This window comes from Cervus elaphus, chromosome 21, assembly GCF_910594005.1.
Source record: "Cervus elaphus chromosome 21, mCerEla1.1, whole genome shotgun sequence".
In the NCBI taxonomy this organism is placed as follows: Eukaryota; Metazoa; Chordata; class Mammalia; order Artiodactyla; family Cervidae; genus Cervus; species Cervus elaphus.
Genome location: NC_057835.1, coordinates 39,646,492 through 39,661,963, shown reverse-complemented (window position 1 = coordinate 39,661,963; position 15,472 = coordinate 39,646,492). Strand labels below are relative to the sequence as shown.

The 15,472-nt window shown below is 42.4% G+C and overlaps 1 non-coding gene across 1 annotated transcript; it reads right to left on the bottom strand.

Annotated features, from left to right (window-relative positions):
* Positions 1–13,269: 13,269 nt before the first annotated feature.
* Positions 13,270–13,341, bottom strand: TRNAC-ACA. Its single transcript has one exon. It is a non-coding gene; the product is annotated as a tRNA-Cys (tRNA).
* Between the last annotated feature and the right edge of the window lie 2,131 nt (positions 13,342–15,472).

Genomic DNA, 15,472 nt, shown 5'->3' with positions numbered 1-15,472 from the left:
CTCTTGCTCTGTGCTCAGTCATGTCTGACTCAGTGACATTTTGGACCGTAGCCTACCAGGCTCCTCTCTCCATGGGATTCTTCAGGCAAGAATACTGGAGTGGGTTGCCATTTCCTACTCCAGGGGATCCTCCCAACCCAGCGATTGAACCTGTGTCTTCTGTCTTGGCAGGCAAATTCTTTACCCCTGAGTCACCAGGGCGGCACATAAAATCATTCTCCAATAACCGTGGCATCAGAAGAGTCCTCAAAATTAAAAATTATGAAAAGCTATTTGTGATCTTATGTTTGCTAAGAGCAGCTGACTTCATTTTGATTATATTGATTGAAACCATGTTTAAAACATTAATTTTGAGAAGCTGATAAGTGAATTTTTAGAAAAACAAGTTAGAAAAGTCTTAAGATCAGTCAAGATACTACATTAATAAAGTATTTTCCTTGTAACATTTAAAATTAAGGCACATTTTTGCAATTTATAAATTTATATTCCTATTAATGTATCACTATTTACCCCACGGTATATTTTATGAGTAATAAAATATTTTTAAAGAAAACTGATTATATTTTGGTACTTTTAACTTTGCCTTTCATGCCTACTTTTCAGTAAAGGACCTCACATTTTCAAATCTCACTGGGCCCCACAGACTATGTAGTTGGCTCTGGTTATATGCCTATAACTTAGCTGTGAGTGAAGTTGGAAAGTAGAGTTTGGGGAGGTGGCTCCTATAAATACATTGAGAAGGGCTTCCCAGGTGGCACAGTGGTAAGGAATCTGCCTGCCAATGCAGAAGACCTGGGTTCAATCCCTGGGTCAGGAAGATCCCCTGGAGGAGGAAGTGGCAACCCGCTCCAGTGTTCTGGAGAACTACTGGAGTATTTCTGGGAAATCCCATGGACAGAGGAATCTGACAGGCTATAGTCCATAGGATTGCAAAGAGTTGGCCATGACTGAGTGAGCATGCATGCATGCATTGCGGAAGACTTCATAAAGCAAGAAACCGTCTAGTCAGAAATGACACATTATCAGCACCCCATCTTATTTATTTTCTCTCTTGGTTTGGGTGGCCCCAGAAAAGCCTAAAAGAGGATTAGATCACAGCATTAATCCTGCATTCAAAGCAGGCTCAGCAAACCCTAAAGGCCAGGGTGGCGCATCAGACTGAAACCGGCTGTCTTCTAGCTCCGTAAGGAGTGGGTTCCCTAACTATGCATGGCCCCCTGGCTCCAACTCAGTTTTCTCCATGCCTCTGGGCACCTGCCTGCCTCCCAGAAGCTATTTTTGTTCGTTGGTGCTTTCCTAATTCTGCTTAATGCACTTAGTGGATGAACAGAAAATATTTACCTTTCTCAAAGTTAACTTATTGATCTAAAAGGGTTAGTCATTTAGTCTGGCGCCATTTGTATGTTCACCGAATGACTAAGTAATCCTAGAATTCTCCTCCACAAATATCCTGAGGAAGAGGAACAAGTTGTTCTAGATTGAGGACTGAACTTGAACCTGTAAATCAGAAAACTCCTCTCTAAGACTTGGCCAAGATACACTTGCGGTCAGTGTGTGGGTCTTGCTTTTTTATGCCCCAAAGGACACCATGAATACATATGTGTGTGGATGACCAGTTTCCTAAAATTAACCTCCTTGTGTCTCATTCCTGCCCAAAGATGGAGACCAAGCTCCCTGGGAAAGCCTGGTGGCTCCAAAAGGAAGTCTGACTGGTCTTGCACCCATGGAAGGAGGCCACCGAGGCACCATTTGTTGGTGGTTTAGAGATGGCTGAGACCAGTTTCTCCAGTTTAGAGAGAAGAATTCTCGTTGGTTGGAGGTAAGAGTTGGGGGTCTCCTGAGTCTGGGGCTCATCTACTCCTTCCCCCCCACTGCTTTCCCACTGTCAACACCAAGTAAACAGAAGTCCAAGGGCAAACATCTACAGCCTTAGAGCATCCATTCATCCTGCTCTGTGGTGACTTCTTAGCCTGAAGCTTTCACAGCAGAGAATATAAAGAAGGAAAACTCAAGGCCTGAGTACAGCCACTTAGATTTACAACAGGATTGTTCTGGGGAGGTGGAACTGGGGTAGCTGTCAGAAACGTGCTTCAGGCTAAGATTGGGAAAGGAGGAAAGTGAATATGCATGCTATCTTTACATACGAGGAGGGAAAGCCATCTGACTTTGGCATCCCAAGAAATCTGCGTAGGTGTATGTGTTAATATGTGAGTGTGTGCATATGTGTAGTGTACATACAGTCTGAATGGCAGCTGTGAGATCCTCTACTGGAAGAAGCCCCAACGCCATCACCTACTAGTTGAGCCCTCTGAGCAAATCAAGTCTTGCCGTCTTTCTAGGCTTCAGATTCCTTAGTTGTAAAGTGGGAGAATTTTAGAAGCTCTGTCATACAGACGTTGTGAAGATTAAATGAGATTATCTGTGCAAAGCACTTGGAAGCATGCCTGGCTGCTGGTAAGTGCCCCATGGAGGTGTGCTGTTATTTCATCAGACAGAAGCTGTGACCCATCCTTCTCTAGCTGTTGGCTTTCCGGGATGCCTGCCCACCAGCTATGATGCCTTGCTGTGCACAGAGCTAACACCCTCCCCTCTGGATTGCATGCCAGCACTTTTGCACTTAAAAAGGACCAGCCCACCTAATAGGTTCCTTCCTTCAAGGGACGATACCTGGTTCCCCCACTCCCCCCTCAAATGTGCCCCTGAAAAGGGTTGTCAGGGTCAGATGTCTACCAACCACAGCTTCTATTCCCACCCCTAAATGAAAAATATAGTCTCCTTCCCTCAATAAAGACTCTTAAAATTTTTTTTTTAATTTTATTGCAGTATAGTTGATAAATGCCTTCCCAGGTGGCTCAGAGGTAAAGAATTTGCCAACGCAGCAGAGACTTACGTTCGATCCTTTAGTCGGGAAGATCTCCTGGAAGAGGAAATGGCAACTCACTCCAGTATTTTTGCCTGGAAAATTCCATGGACAAAGGAGCCTGGAGGCTATAGCTCATGGGGGTGCAGAGAGTTGGACACAACTGAACGCACATGCACACACATAGTTGATAAATAAGGACTCATGTCTCAATATTCCTATGAAATAAAAGAGTTCTTAGAGCTTATTCCTTATAGTAGATTTTTTTAAAATAAAAAGTACCTTTTGTACAACTAGAATAAGATCACTTCATTGAATAGAAGATTTTTATCTATCCATAGTGTACAGAAAGCAATCTTGTCCCTTGATTCTTCTTTTTAATCACTCTATCAGTCTCCTGAATTTCCTGGTCTTTGTGCTCTGAAATTGTAGCTACTGAAATGTCTTGACGAATCCAGACTGCCTTGAACTGACTGAGCACCCAGCGTCCAGCCTTTCTGAGGCTCCAGGCGGAGGGGGAGCAGCAGAGGGCCAGAAGACCTGGGGGTCTATGGCTTCAGGGAAGATTCTAGCCTAAGGTAAGAGTTGACCTAATCACTGAAACAAGAAACCCTGAAGGGACAAAAGCCCATATTGAAAGATAGGAGAGAACGATACATTTATAAGGGCTTCCCCAGTGGTGCTAGTGGTAAAGAACTGGCCTGCCAATGCAGGAGATGTAAGAGACGCAAGTTCAATCCCTGGGTCAGGAAGAGCCCTTGGAGGAGGGCATGGCAACCCATTCCAGTATTCTTGCCTGGAGAATCTCACGGACAGAGGAGCCTGGTGGGCTATGGTTCACAGGGTTGTAGAATCAGACACGACGAAAGTGACAGCATGTTTATATATGTGTATATATATATATATGAGATTCTATTGTTTCTGTTTCTCTGAAGAACCTTGACTAATACAGGAATTCAGTCTCTGTTTTATTGTCCTCTTGAAGAATTTTGCATTTTATTAAATAATTGTTATTGGGTTTTTTTTAATGATAAAACACATGCTATATTGAAAATACAAATAGTATCAAGGTAGTCACGGTAAACATCTTGCTGAGAGCCCTCCTCTATTCGCTATGCCTGTGTTGGCATGTTTACCCTACAAAATTTGAATCATGAGTCTATATCCTGTCTTTTTTTAAAAAAAATAGCATTTATTGTAAGCACTTAAAAATGTCATTATAAAATATATGGAAAGCTGTTTAGGGGCTGTCCACTAGTCTGTTTCTGTTGGAAATTTAGGTTGTTTCCTATTTTCTGTCATTATAAATAGCTCTGCAAGGAAAGTTTTTGTACATAAATCTATGCCTGCCTCTCTGATTATTTCCTTAGGGAAGATTCCTGGAAGGGGAATTACTCAGAACTCTGGCCTCATAAATAAGAGAATTATGAAAAAGGGAAGGGGAAAATTCAATAAATTAAATGAATTGGGTCGCTTGACTCATTCTAACTGAGAAAATAAGAAACACCTGACCTCCTCCAGGGCTGAACTCATAATCGCAGACATTACTCAGGGAGGCCATGAGGCGTGGCAGAAAGAGGACCAATTAGAAGCTAGTTCTGGGCCCACTTTGGTTCTCTTCACAGCCAGGAGCTCTGCAGCAGCCTCTGACGTGTTCTGCTTCCAGTTTTTCGTGTCAAGTGGGGACATAATAACTGCCCTGCCTACTTTCCAAGAGGTCATGAAGGGCTGTTGATGGAATATATGTGAAGGGCTCCGCTAGGTGGTGGCGTACTGTTTCTTCTGTGAAGTTGGTTTCAACTTTCCAAGGATAGGCAGTAAAGAATCTGCCTCCAACGCAGGAGATACGGGTTCGATCCTTGGGTTGGGAAGATCCCTCAGAGAAGGAAATGGCTACCCACTCCAATATTCTTGCCTGGAGAATTCTGTGGACAGAAGAGCCTGGTGGGCTGTAGTCAACGGGGTTGCAGAGTTGGAAACACTTGAGTGACCAACACTTTCTATTTCACTTTCACTTTCCAAGGATAAGTCAGTAACCTTTACGCTTAATGCTTTCTCCAGGCTCTTTACTATTAATAGCATATGTAATGTTGAATTACAGTGATTTGTTTGTACTTCTGTTCCTCCAGCTGAGTCTGAGTCTTACTCAAGTTTTCCCCCCACTGGTGCTCATCAGAGTGTGAGGCATGCAGGAGGTGCCCAATTCATGTTGACTAAAAGAAACTGTAAAGTGCTAAACAAACATGATATCATCCATCAGCATTTATTAAACACCAATGGTCTGTCTGAACTTAAGGTTCTCATGTGACAGTGTGGGTGTGCATGCATGTGCATTCAGTCATGTCCAACTCTTTGCAACCCTATAGACTGTAGCCCACCAGGCTCCTCTGTCCATGGAATTTTCCAGGCAAGAATAGTGAAGTGGGTAGCCATTTCCTTCTTCAGGGGATCTTCCTGACCCGGGAATCGAACGAGTGTCTCTTGTGTCTCCTGCATTGACAGGTGCGTTCTGTCCAGGAAAGTCCCCACATGCCGGTAGAACAAACATTTAAAAATTTCACGTACATTCGCTAAGTGCCCAATTGCTTATGCGGTTGTGAAGTGCTGCAGGAGCCATAGCTGAGGTGGTGCTGCTCAGGAAGGCGTTCTTGGACCAGACTTGGGTTTCTGAGAAATATTGGTCTTAGATGAGGGGAGAATAAAAGGATGTTATCCCAGAAAGTGGGACCGTGTGAGCGGAGGTGGTCCAGTGCAGTGTCCTAAAATGGGTCTGGTGTGCAGTCGGGGACCTTCCCAGGTGTCGCTAGTGGTAAAGAACCCGCCTGCCAATGCAGGAGACGTAAGAAATGTGGATTCCATCCCTAGGTCGGGAAGATCCCCTGGAAGAGGGCATGGCAACCCAGTGTTCTTGCCCGGAGGATCCTTGGACAGAGTAGCCTGACGGGCTACAGTTCATGGAGTATCGGAGTCAGACACAACTGAGCACACACACACTCATGCAGCAGGGACCCCATGAACACTGACTGAGTAAGTGGGTAAAGAAGACACTGCAGCGTCACACATTTTGAGACCAAGATGGCCAAATGTGCCTTTCAAGGGGACCATCTATTTTATCAGTGCAAAGTTAAGATGTCACCCAGCAAGTATTCCTGGAGTGTCTAATCATCTCACCAGTTTCCCAATACAGGTATGAGCGCTGTTTAGTTTTCCTCCATGCTGTGTGTAAAGTCACCTTGGATCTTCAGCAGATGAGTGAGAAGGGATAGCTGCTCTGTCACATCAGTTCCCGTGAGCAAGTGACCTGCAACCCTGAAGGGTCCTTCTGCTTAACCCACCCAGAGAAATTTTAAAAAGTCACTCTGTCCATTCTGTTCCGGCTGATATGGTACAAACCCTCAGTGTAGAAGTCATATTGCTGGCCAAAGACCAAGAATCAGGGGTTGTAAGGGATCATCACCAAATCATCAGTAAATGGCCCAGTAATCACATTGGATCATATATTTTGCCTTTCAGCCTCTTACTTTAGGTAAGATATTAAAACTCTCTGGAAAAACTGGGTCAAAGAGTGACATTTTTCAGATAAAATTAGAATCAGCTGGAAAGCAGACAACCCCTCCCCACCCCCAAAAGAAGTTGAACAAGATAGTAGTCTGACTATTTCTCATATATAAGGTTGTCCAGGGTTTGTTGGTTGATCACACTGTCACCAGACAATACAAATTCCTTCTTACCCTACCTTCTTCTTTCCCCTGGTTATGGCCTACTTCTTTATGTCCAAGATGTCTGTGCAATTTCAGCCATCTCAGCCACTTTCCAAACAGTAAAATGGAAGAAGGGAAGGGAGCAGGTGCAATTTCTTCCTATTATAGAACTTCAGAGAAATTCCACAGCACACTACTGCTTATGTCTAATTCAGTTCAGTTCAGTCAGTCTGAATTCAGTTCAGTTCGGTCGTGTCTGACTCGTTGTGACCCCATGGACTGCAGCACACCAGGCCTCCCTGTCCATCACCAACTCCCAAAGTTTACTCAAACTCATGTCCATTGAGTCGGTGACGCCATCCAACCATTTCATCCTCTGTCGTCCCCTTCTCCTCCCGCCTTCAATCTTTCCCAGCATCAGGGTCTTTTCCAATGAGTCAGTTCTTCACATCAGGTGATCAAAGGATTGGAGTTTCAGCTTCAGCATCAGTCCTTCCAATGAATATTCAGGACTGATCTCCTTTAGGATGGTCTGGTTTGATCTTGCTATCCAACGGACTCTCAAGAGTCTTCTCCAACATCACAGTTCAAAAGCATCAATTCTTTGGAGCTCAGCTTTCCTTATAGTCCAACTCTCACATCCACACATGACTACTGGAAAAACCAAAGCTTTGATTAGATGGACCTTTGTTAGTAAAGTAATGACTCTGCTTTTTAATATGCTGTCTAGCTTGGTCATAACTTTTCTTCCAAGGAGTAAGCATCTTTTAATTTCATGGCTGCAGTCACCATCTGAAGTGATTTTGGAGCCCCCCAAATTAGTCTGCCACTATTTCCCCATCTATTTGCCATGAAGTGATGGGACCAGGTGCCATGATCTTAGTTTTCTGAATGTTAAGTTTTAAGCCAACTTTTTCACTCTCCTCTTTCACTTTCATCAAGAGGCTCTTTAGTTCTTCTTCGCTTTCTGCCATAAGAGTGGTGTCATCTGCATATCTGAGTTATTGATATGTCTCCAGGTAATCTTGATTCCAGCTTGTGCTTCTTCCAGCCCAGCATTTCTCATGATGTACTCTGCATATAAGTTAAATAAGCAGGGTGACAGTATACAACCTTGACTTACTCCTTCTCCTATTTGGAACCAGTCTGTTGGTCCATGTCCAGTTCTAACTGTTGCTTTCTGACCTGCATACAGATTTCTCAAGAGGCAGATCAGGTGGTCTGGTATTCCCATCTTTTTCAGAATTTTCCACAGTTTATTGTGATCCACACAGTCGAAGTCTTTGGCATAGTCAATAAAGCAGAAGTAGATGTTTTTCTGGAACTCTCTTGCTTTTTTGATGATCCAGTGGATATTGGCAATTTGATCTCTGGTTCCTCTGCCTTTTCTAAATCCAGTTTGAATATCTGGAAGTTCATGGTTCACATATTGTTGAAGCCTGGCTTGGAGAACTTTGAGATTTACTTTACTAGCGTGTGAGATGAGTGCAATTGTGTGGTAGTTTGAGCATTCTTTGGCATTGCTTTCTGAACTGAATGAGACATAAGCAGGGGTGTGGTATGGAGTTTCTCGGAAGTTCTGTAATAGGAAGAAATTGCACCTGCTCCCAATATGTCTCATTGTCTGGAGCTTAGTTGGATGGCCACACCACACTGTAAAGGAAAATTGGCATTTAGCTGGGTATCAGTTCCCAGCTAAAATCCGGGGCTCAGTTCATTTGAAAGAGAAGAAGATGCATACTTGTTGGACAGCCAGTGATCTCTGTTGCAAATTCGATTGTACCTTTCTCATCCTTGACTTGTTTGAAAAAGCAAACAATGATCCAAATGAGTGGAAGAATGTTGCACTTGGGGAAAATATTTAATACAACTTGTCTTCTGAATCTCAGGCTCTAATATTTCAGAGACACCAAATGAGAAGCTTATGGCCCTAGTGTCTTGTGCATTAGCCTGTATGTGTATAAAAAATATAAAATATATTTATGTTTATTTAGTTAGGATGCTAATATTTGAATAGGTACCTTTTGTTTAGCAAATTTAACAATAATTTTTAATTGTCATAGTTATATTTTTCAGATTCAATGATTTTAACTTTATTCGTTGTGAAATATAGCACACACATAGGAAAAATGTCTAAAGTATAATGTAATTAATTTGTTTTTTTTTTAATATGGATCATTTTTAAAGTCTTCATTAAGTTTGTTTCAATATTGCTTCTGTTTTATGTTTTGATTTTTTGGCCACAAGGCATGTGGGATCTTAATTCCCCAACCAGGGCTGGAACCCACATCTCCTGCATTGGGAAGTGAAATTTTAACCACTGGACCACCAGGGAAGTCCCACTTATTTTTTAAATAAAGCTTTTGAGTGCTTCTACGTCATTATTTAACTTGACTTTCTCAATAGTTCCGTGAGGACAGAAGGGGAGCCATCCATATTGTTACCCACGTTTGTTAAGAGAGAAACTAGGACAGATCATTTTCTCAAGTTCACAGCCAGTGGTGGATGCAGGACTTGAGCCCGTGTTCTGCCCCCAGAGCCCGTGATGGTCTGATTCACATTTTGCATTTATCTGATTTAGCATTTATCCAATGCTGCCTCTCTCAGAGGCTGTAGAGATCCTGTGAAATTTGGCAGAGACAGAAAGAGGTTGAGTATAAAGTTCTGAAAAATGATTGGTAAGTAAAAATGAACTGAAAGGAGTGGTAGCTGCTGTAGGTGTTTAAACATAAGCCATCCTGAGAGATATGGAGTAAATGCAGCATGAATTACCCTCCGAGATAAACAGTGTCTAGTGGAAGGGACGTGAGAAACCACTCTCATAGATGTAAGATTTTACTATAAATGAAATAAAGAGGGGGGAAAAAAGGACACATCCTTGGCAACCATTCCTCCTTGCCACTATTTTTGGTTCCTTGTCCAAAGAAAGTTCTCAAGATTTCCTTGTAAGGACAAAAGAAAAAAAATCACCGTGTGACCTCCTGACCTGAGCAGAAACAACCATGAGTGAATATTCTCTTCTCCAGCAGTTGGAAAGAATTGGTTGCAGACTGGAAAATCTTCCCACCCACCCACAAAGGGCATAAACTGACAAAATCGCTTCAACAGTCTCGAAACATGGTCTCTTGGAATCATCATGCTCTCCATTTCAGATATGGAAAGCCCCCCAGGGTTTGCAGAAAGGGAGCACCCTAAGACAGAGGCTGCCTTTTCTTCCTTAAGTAGACATTGGATCTGAGCCCTTAGGAGAGATGTTTGGTTATATGTATTTCTCATAAACGCTTTCATTTGTGGAATGTCTTCTAGTTGGTAGAAAGAAACGATAAGGAGAATGTCTTGCTCCCATGTATTTGAAGCTGGGTTCTATTGTGTGAACAAGTTGCAGAGCAACAGAAATAAAGAGTAATTCTCCCACAAAGGAATGTTCAGTGAACCCAGCTTATTTATTTATTACACACACACTTAAATAATGTTTATCAGAGTGCCAGCTGAGCACTGGACAAATACTAACTCATTTCACGCTGCTAGCAACCCTCTGAGGGAGGTATTGTTTTACTGATGAGGAAACTGAGGCACACAAAGTTTAATCAACTGGCCCAAGGTCATAGAACTTGTCAGTGGGCACAGGGCTATGCCCTGGAACCCATGAACGCTCCCATCTTCCTGTTTACAGAAGTCCAGGAAAAACATCTATTTTTTTTCCAAGAAAAATTAATTTTTTATTTGAATAATGAAAGAAATTTCACAATGCATTTCAGTTTATCATATTATCTGATGGTTTTGAATTTATGTTTATATGTCTATACTAAAATTTTATTTTTATTTCCATTTATTTTTATTAGTTGGAGGCTAATTACTTTACAATATTGTAGTCGTTTTTGCTATACATTGACATGAATCAGCCATGGATTTACATGTGTTCCTCATCCCGATCCCCCCTCCCACCTCCCTCTCCATCCCATCCCTCTGGGTCTTCCCAGTGCACCAGCCCTGAGCACTTGTCTCACGCATCCAACCTGGGCTGGTGATCTGTTTCACCCTTGATAGTGTACTTGTTTCAATGCTATTCTCTCAGAACATCCCACCCTTGCCTTCTCCCACAGAGTCCCAAAGTCTGTTCTGTACATCTGTGTCTCTTTTTCTGTTTTGCATATAGGGTTATTGTTGCCATCTTTCTAAATTCCATATATATGTGTTAGTATACTGTATTGGTCTTTATCTTTCTGGCTTACTTCACTCTGTATAATGGGCTTCAGTTTCATCCATCTCATTAGAACTGATTCAAATGAATTCTTTTTAATGGCTGAGTAATATTCCATTGTGTATATGTACCACAGCTTCCTTATCCATTTGTCTGCTGATGGGCAACTAAGTTGCTTCCATGTCCTGGCAATTATAAACAGTGCTGCGATGAACATTGGGGTACATGTGTCTCTTTCAGATCTAGTTTCCTCGGTGTGTATGCCCAGGAGTGGGATTGCTGGGTCATATGGCAATTCTATTTCCAGTTTTTAAAGGAATCTCCACACTTCCATAGTGGCTGTACTAGTTTGCTTTCCCACCAACAGTGTAAGAGGGTTCCCTTTTCTCCACACCCTCTCCAGCATTTATTGCTTGTAGACTTTTGGATAGCAGCCATCCTGACTGGCGTGTAATGGTACCTCATTGTAGTTTTAGTTTGCATTTCTCTGATAATGAGTGACGTTGAGCATCTTTTCATGTGGAAAAACATCTATTTGAAGATAGAAGAACTTGGGAGCAAAGTTTATTGTAAGATGTTTATCAAATCCAGTGCCCTGTATTGTTGTTTTTCAGTTGCTTGGTTGTATCCAACTGCAGCTCCATGGATTGCAGCATGCCAGGCTTTCCTGTCCTTCATGATCTCCTGGATCTTGTTCAAACTCATATCCATTGAGTCAGTGATGCCATCCAACCATCTCGTCCTCTGTTGTCCCCTTCTCCTCTTGCCTTCAATCTTTCCCAGCATCAGGACCTTTTCCAATGAGTTGGCTCTTCGCATGAGGTGGCCAAAGTATTGGAGCTTCAGCTTTAGCATCAGTCCTTCCAGTGAATATTCAGCATTGATTTCATTTAAGATGGACTGGTTTGATCTCCTTGCTGTCCAGGAGACTCTCAAGAGTCTTCTCCAACATCACAGTTCAAAAGCATCAATTCTTTGGCACTCAGCTTTCTTTATAGTCCAACTCTCACATCCACACATGAGTACTGGAAAAACCATAGCTTTAACAATACGGATCTTTGTTGGAAAAGTAATGTCCCTGGTTTTTCATATGCTGTCTAGGTTTGTCATAGCTTTTCTGCCAAGGAGCAAGCATCTTTTAATTTTATGGCTGCAGTCACCACCTGAAGTGATTTTGGAGCCCAAGAAAATAAAAACTGTCACTGTTTCCATGGTTTCCCTGTCTATTTGCATGAGGAAATTTTTTTTTTTCACCATTGAGCCATCAGGGGAAGCCCCAGAAGTTCTCTGAACCCCTTCAATTAAGGTTTTTATGGAGGCTTCATCACTAAACAGGTTTTCACCAAAAAGAGGAGGTTTTCACTGAAAAGAAAACTCCATTTCTCTCTCTCTTGGTACTGTTTCTGTTGCCCAATGTGGGTTTTTTCCCCACACTGATCATAAGGCAAGGTGTGGGGGAAGCACAAAGATTCTGTGACCTCTGTAGGTGGCCCATTCTCCAAGTCATCAACTCAAAAGTTCTCTTTGTTTTGTCATTCAGTCGTTAAGTCCTATCCAACTCTTTGCGACCCATGGACTGTAGCCTGCCAGGCTCCTCTGTCCATGGGATTTCCCAGGCAAGAATCATGGAGTGGGTTGCCATTTCCTTCTCCAGGGGTTCTTCCCGACCCAAGGATTGAATCCACATCTCCTACATCTCCTATATTGGCAGGCAGATTTTTTTTTTTTTTAACCATTGAGCCATCAGGGAAGCCCCAGAAGTTCTCTGAACCCCTTCAGTTAAGATTTTTATGGAGGCTTCACTACATAGGTGTGATTGATTAAATCGTTAGCCATTAGTGATTAACTCAGACTCCAGCAGCTTCCACCCACCCCCACCCCACTCTTTCTGGAGGTGGGGTCAGGAGTGGAGGGGCATGCTGAAAACTCCAGCCCTCTAGGGAAACCAGCCTTCTACCTACCTCCCCTATCCTTAGGGGCTGTCCAAAAGTCAGGTCATTAACATAAACACTGGTGTGGTGGTAAGGGACTTATGAATAACAAAAGATGCTCCTTCCACCTTATTGCTCTGAATCTGTTTGGGAGCCAGGGATGAAGAACAAAATATATTCTTATTCAATCACAATATTACCATGGCAGAGTATTCAATTAGTGGTTTTTGGAAGGAAGGAAGGGAGGGAAAGAAAGTGGAAAGGAGGGAGGGCTGGCAGGTGGCAGCATCTTTAGATACCAGGAAGAGAACACTGGTTTGAGCATTATCTCAAAAAAAGAAAAAATGGTGCTACTGAAGATGAAGCTATATCTAATCCTCTTTCCTCATCTCTTTCATGAGGATTATCACAGCTAACTTGCATTTGTTTGTCTGATATAAAGAAAGAAAGTGAAGTCGCTCAGTCATGTCCAACTCTTTGTGACTCCATGGACTGTAGCCTACCAGCTTCCTCCGTCCATGGGATTTTCCAGGCAAGAGTACTGGAATGGGTTGCCATGTCCTTCTCCAGGAGATCCTCCCAACCCAGGGATTGAACCTGGGTCTCCTGCATTGTAGGCAGACGCTTTACCGTTTGAGCCACCAGGGAAGTCCTTGTTTGATATAAATATACATCAAATCAGATAATACCTGTGGTGTAAGTACTTTTAGAACTAACACCCAAAAAAGATGTCCTTTTCATCATAGGGGACTGGAATGCAAAAGTAGGAAGTCAAGAAACACCTGGAGTAACAGGCAAATTTGGCCTTGGAGTACGGAATAAAGCAGGGCAAAGGCTAATAGAGTTCTGCCAAGAAAACGCACTGGTCATAGCAAACACCCTCTTCCAACGACACAGGAGAAGACTCTACACATGGACATCACCAGATGGTCAACACCGAAATCAGATTGATTATATTCTTTGCAGCCGAAGATAGAGAAGCTCTTTAAAGTCAGCAAAAACAAGACCAGGAGCTGACTATGGCTCAGATAATGAACTCCTTATTGCCAAATTCAGACTTAAATTGAAGAAAGTAGGGAAAACCACTAGACCATTCCGGTATGACCTAAATCAAATCCCTTATGACTATACAGTGGAAGTGAGAAATAGATTTAAGGGACTAGATCTGATAGACAGAGTGCCTGATGAACTATGGATGGAGGTTCATGACGTTGTACAGGAGACAGGGATCGAGACCATCCCCATGGAAAAGAAATGCAAAAAGGCAAAATGGTTGTCTGAGGAGGCCTTACAAATAGCTGTGAAAATAAGAGAAGTGAAAAGCAAAGGAGAAAAGGAAAGATATTCCCATTTGAATGCAGAGTTCCAAAGAATAGCAAGGAGAGGTAAGAAAGTCTTCCTCAGAGATCAATGCAAAGAAATAGAGGAAAATAATAGAATGGGAAAGATTAGAGATCTCTTCAAGAAAATTAGAGATACCAAGGGAACATTTCATGCAAAGATGGGCTCAATAAAGGACAGAAATGGTAGGGAACTAAGAGAAGCAGAAGATATTAAGAAGAGGTGGCAAGAATACACAGAAGAACAGTACAAAAAAGATCTTCATGACCCAGATAATCATAATGGTGTGATCACTCACCTAAAGCCAGACATCCTGGAATGTGAAGCCAAGTGGGCCTTAGGAAGCATCACTACAAACAAAGCTAGTGGAGGTGATGGAACTCCAGTTGAGCTATTTCAAATCCTGAAAGATGATGCTGTGAAAGTGCTGCACTCAATATGTCAGCAAATTTGGAAAACTCAGCAGTGGCCACAGGACTGCAAAAGGTCAATTTTCATTCCAATCCCAAAGAAAGGCAATGCTAAAGAATGCTCAAACTACCACACAATTGCACTCATCTCACACACTAGTAAAGTAATGCTCAAAATTCTCCAAGCCAGGCTTCAGCAATACGTGAACTGTGAACTTCCAGATGTTCAAGCTGGTTTTAGAAAAGGCAAAGGAACCAGAGATCAAATTGCCAATATCCATTGGATCATAAAAAAAGCAAGAGAGTTCCAGAAAAACATCTATTTCTGCTTTATTGACTATGCCAAAGCCTTTGACTGTGTGGATCACAATAAGCTGTGGAAAATTCTTCAAGAGATGGGAATACCAGACCACCTGACCTGCCTCTTGAGAAACCTATATGCAAGTCAGGAAGCAACAATTAGAACTGGACATGGAACAACAGACTGGTTCCAAATAGGAAAAGGAGTACATCAATGCTGTGTATTGTCACCCTGCTTATTTAACTTCTATGCAGAGTACATCATGAGAAATGCTGGGCTGGAAGAAGCACAAGCTGGAATCAAGATTTCCTGGAGAAATATCAATAACCTCAGATATGCAGATGACACCACCCTTATGGCAGAAAGTGAAGAGGAACTAAAAAGCCTCTTGATGAAAGTGAAAGAGGAGAGTGAAAAAATTGGCTTAAAGCTCAACATTCAGAAAACTAAGATCATGGCATCTGGTCCCATCACTTCATGGGAAATAGATGGGGAAACAGTGGAAACAGTGGCAGATGTTATTTTTTTGGGCTCCAAAATCACTGCAGATGGTGATTGCAGCCATGGAATTAAAAGACACTTACTCCTTGGCAGGAAAGTTATGACCGACCTAGACAGCATATTAAAAAGCAGAGATATTACTTTGCCAACAAAGGTTCATCTAGTCAAGGCTGTGGTTTTTCCAGTGGTCATGTATGGATGTGAGAGTTGGACTGTGAAGAAAGCT